At 44.0% G+C, this 9,095-nt stretch overlaps 1 long non-coding RNA gene across 1 annotated transcript; it reads left to right on the top strand.

Annotated features, from left to right (window-relative positions):
* Positions 1–908: 908 nt before the first annotated feature.
* LOC148148732 (uncharacterized) lies at positions 909–7,454 on the top strand. Its single transcript, XR_015758556.1, has 2 exons — positions 909–998; positions 6,445–7,454. It is a non-coding gene; the product is annotated as an uncharacterized LOC148148732 (long non-coding RNA).
* The last annotated feature ends 1,641 nt before the right edge of the window (positions 7,455–9,095 follow it).

The raw sequence follows: 9,095 nt of genomic DNA, 5'->3' as shown, positions 1-9,095 counted from the left end.
TCCTGAGAGACAGGATGTGCATGTATTTGGAAAGGCAAGGACTGAATAGGGATAGTCAACATGGCTTTATGCATGGGAAATCATGTCTCACAAACTGGATTGAGTTTTTTTTTCAGGAGTAACAAAGAGGATTGATGAGGGCAGAGCAGTAGATGTGATCTATATGGACTTCATTATGGCTTTTGACAAGGTTCCCCATGGGAGACTGGTTAGCAAGGTTAGATCACATGGATTACAGGGAGAACCAGCCATTTGGATACAGAACAGGCTCAAAGGTTAAAAATCACGCAACACTAGATTACAGTCCAACAGGTTTAATTGGAAGCACCAGCATTCAGATCGCTGCTCCTTCATCCCCGAAAGCTAGTGCTTTCAATTAAACCTGTGGGACTTTTACCTGGTGCTGTGTGATTTTTAACTTTCTCCTATAATCTGGTGTTGTGTGACTTTTGACTTTGTTCAGAGTATAGCTCTGACTTGGGGTGGGGAGGAAGCAGTTCGGTTCTCTATTGCTGCATTGTTCCGGAAAATGTTTGTAGTTTTTCAATTTCAAATGCTGTATCACCAAAGGCAACAGCTGAGCAGTGAGGATCCTTCACAGAAAATAAAGCTTTGGACAAAGTTACATTCTGATTCCGAGGTTAGAAGAGCAGAAGCAAAGACAGAAATTACTGGAAAGTCTCAGCAGGACTGGCAGCATCTGGGGACAGAAAGCAGAGTTAACGTTTCAACTGCTTTCTGTCCCCAGATGCTGCCAGACTTGCTGAGTTTTTCCAGCAATATATCTTTTTGTTTCTGTTTTTCAGAAACGGCAATGTTTTAGGGGCGTGTCCATGTTGATGAGGGGGGCGTGTCCATGTTGATGAGGGGGCGTGTCCATGTTGATCCGGGGGCGGGGTCAGTCGGGCTGGTCACATGGGCCACTCTTCGCGCCACTTTCGGAAAGCCGGGCTAGCGGCAGTCGGGTGTGAGGGGTGCCTGGTGAACGGGGTTGTTTGGTGAGTTCTCGCCAGGCCTGCTTCCCGGGCCATGTCGATGCAGGTAGTCATTGTCGGCAGCTTCGCGTTTACCCCCGATCGGGACCCGAACTCCACCTCCCCATGGGCCGGTTGTTGTTTGTGCCGAGATCGCCGCCGCCAGTGCACGGTCGGGACAGCGCCTCCCGGCGAACATTCCCTCCCCCTCCCCCTCCCGCCAAGTATCTGCCATCGGGGAACATCGGGTTTGTGGGGAGATGGGACTGTGTAGTGTTTCTTTACCGGGGAATAGGGCTAGGCTGAGAGCAGGAGGGGGTAGCAAAGGTCGGTGGTGGGTAGAGGTTTGTTCTGGCTGTGAGCGGGCGGTATGGAGTCAGGAGTAGGCTTTGCTCGGAGTGAGCACATGGCGCGACTGGAGGCTCTAGGCCTGCAGCGAGGTGAAGGCAATGCGCATGCGCGGAGGCAGCGTGGCCTGTCGGGAACTAAAAGTTTCTTCAAAAAAGATGGCGCCCTGGGATACAGGCGAGCGCGCGTCAGGTCAGGTCAGGAGCGCGTGGCCAGGCTTCCTGCAGGAGCGCGCGCACCCCAGCTGCGTGCCGTGTTTAACGGATCGCCGTTTTCCTTATTCAGAGTTTCTGAGTGCGCGGATTTGTAAGAAAAGCATCAATTTGCATGAGGGTGGCGTGGAATGAATGATGGGAGGGGAGCAACAGGTCAGGCAAGGCAATACAGATTAGCACAAGGAGACCATTCAAACCTGCTCTGCAATTCAGTAATATCACAGTTGATCAGTTTGTTTCAAATTTCATGTTCTTCTCTGTGCCAATAATCTTTCTGTCTATCTAACAAGAATTCATCTACCCAATCTTAACTACTCAATGACCAGCTCTCCTCCAGCATTTGACGCAGTGTTCCAGAATTGCTTACCTATCAGATAAAATTTCTCAGGATGGCATGGTGGTTCAGTGGTTAGCACTGCTGCCTTACACTGCCAAGGACCCAGATTCAATTCCTGTCTTTGTGGAGTTTGCACATTCAGTGTGGATTTCGTCTGGGTGCTCTGGTTTCCTCCCACAATCCAAAACGTGTGCAGTTAGGTGAATTGGCCGCGCTAAATTTCTCATAGTGTTAGGTGTATTATTCAGGGGTAAATGTAAGGTAGGGGGATGGGTTCCTTTTTGAGGGGTGGTGTGGATTTGTTGGGCCACAGCCTGTTTCTATACTGTAGGGAGTTTAATAATCTCTGTCCTACTAGGGTGACTGCTAGTTTTAAAACTGCTCTCTCGTTCTGAGTTCACCCATAAAACATAGAGGTCGGCAATACAGAAAAATGCACATTGAGTCTCTGACTATTTTTAAAAAACTGACAAATGTGTTGCTGGAAAAGCGCAGCAGGTCAGGCAGCATCCAAGGAGCAGGAGAATCGACGTTTCCGGCATAAACCCTTCTACAAGAATGAGGAGGGTGTGCCATGCGGGCTAAGATAAAAGGTAGGGAGGAGGGACTTGGAGAGACGTTGGGAATGCGATAGGTGGAAGGAGGTCAAGGTGAGAGTGATAGGCTGGAGAGGGGGTGGGGGCGGAGAGGTCAGGGAGAAGATGGCAGGTCAAGAAGGCAGTGCTGAGTCCAAGGGTTGGGACTGAGATAAGGTGGGAGGAGGAGAAATGAGGAAGGTGGAGAAATCTGCATTCATCCCTTGTGGTTGGAGGGTTCCTAGGCGGAAGATGAGGTGCTCTTCCTCCAGGTGTCGTGTTGCCATGGTCTGGCGATGGAGGCGGCCAAGGACCTGCATGTCCTTGGCGGAGTGGGAGGGGGAGTTAGTGTTCAGCCACAGGGTGGTTGGTGCGGGTGTCCCAGAGGTGTTCTCTGAAACGATCTGCAAGTAGGTGGCCTGTCTCCCCATGTGGCTGCCTCTACCTCTCCGTCCCCACCCCCTCTCTGGCCTATCACCTTCACCTTTAACCTTCCACCTATCGCATTCCCAACGCCCCTCCCCCAAGTCCCTCCTCCCTACCTTTTATCTTAGCCTGCTTGGCACACCCTCCTCATTCCTGAAGAAGGGCTTATGCCCAAAACGTCGATTCTCCTGCTCTTTGGATACTGCCTGACCTGCTGCGCTTTTCCAGCAACACATTTTCAGCTCTGATCTCCAGCATCTGCAGTCCTCACTTTCTCCTATTTAAAAAAACTAACCATATTAATGCTATTTTTCATCCACTGTCTTGTATGCCTTGGCATCACAAGCATAGGTCTAAATATGACTAATACTTTAGAGTTTCTGCCTCCATCTCCCTAATATACCGTGAGTCTTCAGTGAGTTGATGTGGACTTGGGCCAAATCGCCTGTTTCCATGCAGTAGAGATTCCATTCTATTTGTACAGTGTGGAAGTAGACTCTTCAGACCAACTCATCATGCTGACCAGATATTGTAAATGAATCTAGTCCCGTTTGCCAACATATGGCCTCCTAAACCCTTCCTATTCATGTACCCAAGCAGATGCCTTTTAAATGCTGTAATTGTACCAGCCTCCTTTGTCACTTCTGGCAACTCTTTCCACACATGTACCACCCTCTGCATGAAAATGTTGTCCTTTATGTCCCTTTTAAATCTTTCCCCTCTCACCCTTAAACCTATGCCAGCTAGTTTTGGACTCTCCTACCCTTGAGAAAAGACCTTGGCTATTCACCCTATCTGGTTTATACCTCAATCAGCAAGGACTTCAGCATTGCTGTAAATCCCAGTGGATACAGGCTTCCAGTGACAAAAGCACCCTATGGCCATTACCCAATTACATAAGAACTAGGCGCAAACAGTTCAGCCTTTTGAGTCTGCTGCAATATTTGATAGGATCATGGCTAATCTCATCTTGGCCTCAAAGCCGCTTTCCTGCCTCATCTCCAAAACCCATTAATAATTAAAAATCTGTCCATCTGCTCAATATCCCAGCATCCACCATATTCTGGGGTCATGAATTTCACAGATTCATGACCCTTTTGAGAGAAGTAGTTACTCCTCGGTTTTAAATCTGCTACCCTCTAGTCAAAAATCAATCTTTCGTTCTAAGGTGCCACACATTAGGAATCATCCTTTATCTGTCTACTTTGTCAATTTCGATCTGTATCTTGTATACCTCAATTATAACTGCTCTTGTTCTTCTAAACCCCAGAGAATATAAGCTTAAACTGTTGAATGCGTTTTCATAAGACAAGCCCCTCAGCTCTGGAATCAATCTAATCAACTTGCTCTGAAATATGTCCAATGCAAATACATCCCTCCTCAATTAAGGGAACAAAAGTTGTACGCAATACTCCAGGTGCAGTTGCAGCAACACTTCCCTACTTTTATGCTCTATTCCTTTAGCAATTCTACTTTCTTTCCTGCTATGCCTGCAAACCAGTTCTGTGTTTCCTGCCAGAGGATACTCAGATCCTTCTGCAACCAATTACTCTGAAGTTTCTTTCCGTTTAGACAATCCGTTACCTTTCTAATTCTTGAACCAAAATGGATAATGTCAGACTTATCCATGGTAAACTCCATCTGCTGCATTTTGTCTCATTTGCTTAACCTATCCATATCCATTTGGAAATGTCTTATTTCTGCATTGCAGTGTACTTTCCTACCAAATTTTAGGTTCTATCGCTCGAACTCGTTCTGTCTCGCACTCAGATTTTCATATCCTTGCTCTGTCTCTTGCTTGCTCACTTGTCTGTTCTCTCTCACTTGAGCATGCCCATACTCTCGCTTGCTTGCATGCACCCTCTGGTTGTCTCTGTCTTGCATGAGGCCATTCTCTTCCTTTCTTCCTTTCTCGTTCACTCTCTTACACACACCTGTTTTCTTGAATGCACACTCACTCTCCCTCTCACCATGCACAGGCCGTGTAAGTGTAAGGGAGAGCCCACTTGGTGAGCTGGGAAAGAGAAGGAGATTATCCCAATGGAGTAGGAAGGTGTGGAATCCTCACTGAATTTTGGTTAAGTGGATGGTTTCCCCAGATCATCAGCTGGATTTCTTCCCCAGGATTCTGCCTTGATGCGAATGGGCATTAAGAGGAGTTGCAAGTAGATTCATAAGAAAGTTGATCAGTGAAGTTGGGACACTTCTTGAAGGTTGCAATGAGATTTGTTTGAGGTCATCAAACGCATGAGGTGTCTGTATGGTTCTCAAGGAGAAACAGTTCTCATTGAAACATTAAAAGCTTGGGGGCATTTGTTTAATGAAATTGTTTTCATTATTGCCAATGTGAACACCATGTCAGCGTAGTGAATGCTTGGGATCTGACATGTGCTGCTCGAGTGTAAGTTGGAATTAGGTTCAGTGGAGGCTTTCAAAAGGAAATTGGATCCTTACCTGAAAGGGGGGGCAGTAGGAGGGGGAAGCAGAAATGCAGGCATGTCTAAGGGGAAGCAGTGACTGACTACCACCAGGTGCTTATGCAGAGTTCCATTCCCTGTTGTGAAAGAATGGTTTCATCCAAAAGCCTCCAGTGTTGAAACCATTCTGTGATTCCGTGGGGAATATTTGCTTTAAAATAAATGAAAGCAAACCTCCTAATGAAATAACATTGCTAGTTAGTTAATATGATCAGTCCCAGGTAATTGGAGCAGGTTTCTCCAAGCTAAAACCAAAAAAGATCTTTAAGACTCTGGGATAGGGCTCTTTATGCAATTCCTAAGAGATACTGTCATCTGTAATTGCCCTGTTAATCTGCAGTCAGTAGTAACAGTAGAACTGGAGTCATACATCAGGCCACATAAAGGCTTCACATTGCTTTCCTTGGGGGCATTCATTGTTGCTTTTACTGAGATTGGCTCTTTGTTTCCAGTTGTAAAAAAAACTTCAAATTCTCAAACTACCCTAAATGAATTTGAACTCCTGTTCTTTTGAATATTAATCCGAGTCTCGAGATTATGAGCCCAGTGACCATATATATTACAGCCTCTGAACATTTCTAAGACATGATGCACTGTCTCGTATCAGTTGTCAGGTTTTAACTGTTTCAGATGTAAAATGCAGTCAGAGACATAATTGAATACATGTGTTTGTGAGGCTATACAGTCCTGACCTCCGTCTCTGGATGTCAATCATCTGTATTCATTGAGATTGTTCATGGAGAGACAGCAAGCTAGTATTTTGGAGTCCAGATGACTTATGCAGAGTCTGATGAACAGTTGGCTCGACTCAAAACGTTAGCTTGCTGTCTCACTATGGATGCTGCCTGACCGACTGCTAACTCCAGTGTTTGTTGTTTTCGGTACAGGTTCCAGCATTTGCAGTAGTTTGCTCCTCAGTTGGGATTCGTTTGTTCGGATAAGATTTGATCTTTAAAATTTAATTGCAAGACATTTCTAGTGGCCTTGTTTTGAATTTTGGATTATTGTGATGAATGCAATTCATCTATTAAAGCCATTGTATCAATTTATTTAATCACTAGTTGGTGATTTTTTTTTTATTTATCCCAGCAGGCATGAACATAGAAAGGGAGCATCGCTTTGAAGATTTGTTGAATGGGTGTTAAATGTGAAGAAAGCAACCCTGCACTGGATTGGGTCAAGTTGTGCAAAAGTGCTTACAGTGCAGGTAGCAGGGTGCATCTACTGCAGTGTAAGCACTTATTGCATTACCTTGGCAGATCTGTTTAACTGCAATCATCCCAGGCCTCAACCCCATCCTAACACTGCACTGCTGTGTTAATTGCTTTGCAAGCCTGTGCATGCAGTTTGCTAACGTACCCCTTGTGTTAAGGTGCATCTAGTGCAGTTAGTGATATAGCTTAGAATCTACTGCCCTAAGTGCTCCTTCTGGCACAGGATGCTACACGGTCAGCCTGGTAATCACACTTGACATGTTAAAGGGTATAAACTAAATTTCAGTTGACAAAGTAGCACGCATGTTGTTTGTGATTTTTATTTTGCTTATGTCTTATTCTGTAAGTTACTTGACACTTTGGTTTGAAGTGAAATGATTAGATTTGAAAGACCAAAATGCTTTGGTATTTTTCTGCAGTTTATTGAGCATGAGAATGTGCTATTACAGTATTTCATTATTGTAGTCTCTAAATTGCTTTTACTGTAAAGGTACTGTAGCACTAAACTGTATAGTTAAAACTCTGTGAATATTGTGGGATCCCTACTTTGAGTTAATCCATTGTCCCACAAGACATATCAATTTGAGTTGTGGTGGGAAAGTGTGGCTTTGTCTTTCCGGCCATTATCTGTCTTGCAAGGCTGCTGACTCCATTCTGTGCCATGTGTTGGCAGGGATATCATGAATTCTTACAATAATGTGTTCAGGTCCTGAATGACATGTGGTACAGAAAATTGGAAATTCCAAAAAGTAAGTGTCATGTTAAAAGGTTACTGCATGTAATGCTGTCTTGTATTCAAATGCGTTGAAAGTAATTAGGACAATTCAAGGGCAGAACACTGATCTTACCAGTCTAATTAAATCTTTGCTTCAGAAACATTAAATCAAAGATGCACCCTTTGATTTGAAGGTGACTTGTATATTCTGCAAGAGAATGTACAAAGTGTCTCAAATGTGCTTTAATTGCTTTTGCATCAATGATAGTTCTGCAACTTTCTGCCAGTTTTGCAGTTTTGTATTACAGGAAGACATGACCTGTGCAAATCTATGCAAAACTAGTAGGGAACTGTACTGCTGCTTGATATTTGCCTTGGCTGCTGTTGCTTTATCTCCTTAATGAGCAATCTTCAGATGCACTCTTTTTCATTAGTGTTTTCTGAATATCTGCAAGATATATTTAGCTGTCCATGCAATACCAAAGTGCTCATAGTGCAGGTAGTAGTGTATAAAATCTACTGTAACATGAGCACTTGCAGTCATGCTAGACAAATTACAGTGAAAGACCTCAAAGTGGTGGAAAGATGGAAGTCTTCGTGGGTTACTGTTTACAGTTAGTTTTGCAGGTTTGCATTCAGCTAGTACGTACCTGATGCTGTGCAAATCCATGCAAAACTGACAGTAGCAGTGGGTTTCTGAAGAACTGCATGTGTAAAATAGACAACGAGTAGTACTTCCAATAAATTTGAGCAATGCAGGCTGGTTTCTGCATGGGTGGGGATTAGTTGCATTACTGGGTCTTGTGTTAACAGTATTGCACTTGTCCCGGCCTGTGGAGGAAGAAAAGACTTGACGACATGTGGAATAATTATGTCAAATCCGTTATTCTTTTCTCCTTTCGTCTTGCTGTTGTCGGGTGGATCACGATGCAATTTTGATTCCTCTTCTTCAGTAAAATTGCACGGTATCCATCTGTAATCCGCAAGACGTTTTGCATGATAGAGCTAAGTAATGGTCTGAGAATGATGTAGGCAGATTGTATATGTTTCTTAATTGTGTCATTTAAAATAAAATATTTACATACTTTTGCTCTTTTAAAAAAAAAACTGACAACTGGGCATCATTGTGGCAGCACTGGTATGCAACTTAGTTTGTAATCTGAAGGGAAATTTTAATTGGTTATTTAGCCTGCTGACTGTGATATTTGCTGTGTGACCTGGGAGTGGAGGACAATACTGACAAGAAATAGGGCCAGGAGTTTGCCATTAGTCCCAGTGTGGCTTCTCTGCCATTCAGTAAGATCATGACTGATTGATTACAACCTTAACTTCACTTTCTTGCCTGCAGCTAAGAAATTCCAGTATACAAGGTAAGATGTTCAGACTCTCCAAGCCTGCACTGTATAAAATGAATGCTGATGTTTGTTTCAAGTTACTCATCCCTATCTACCCATAATAACCTTTCATGTCTGCTTAAACTTTAGAGCTGTTCACTGACTCTGCCTCCTTGAGGGCTAGTGATGGCTTACTAATATTTTTGCTAGACTATCAATCCAGAGACACAAGTAATACCCTGAGGATGCAGATGCGATCCTGCCACGGCAAATGGTGAAATTGGAATTCAATCAAAATTGGGAATTAATGGTTATGATGACCATACAGCCATATTTGATTGTCAGAAAAAGTCACCATGTAAAGTTGCTTACGGAAGGAAATTGTTCTCCTTACTTGGTCCGGATTAAATGCATCCGGACCCAGCAATATGGTTAACTCTTGGAGATGGGCAATAACTGCTTGCCAAGCCAGTGGTGCAT

The sequence above is a fragment of the Chiloscyllium plagiosum genome, unplaced genomic scaffold (assembly GCF_037043375.1).
Source record: "Chiloscyllium plagiosum isolate Xiang-an unplaced genomic scaffold, Cpla_swu_hap1 HiC_scaffold_11, whole genome shotgun sequence".
Taxonomy (NCBI): Eukaryota; Metazoa; Chordata; class Chondrichthyes; order Orectolobiformes; family Hemiscylliidae; genus Chiloscyllium; species Chiloscyllium plagiosum.
Note: the sequence above shows the minus strand (reverse complement) of the source record. Positions and strands in the feature narration are given on the sequence as shown.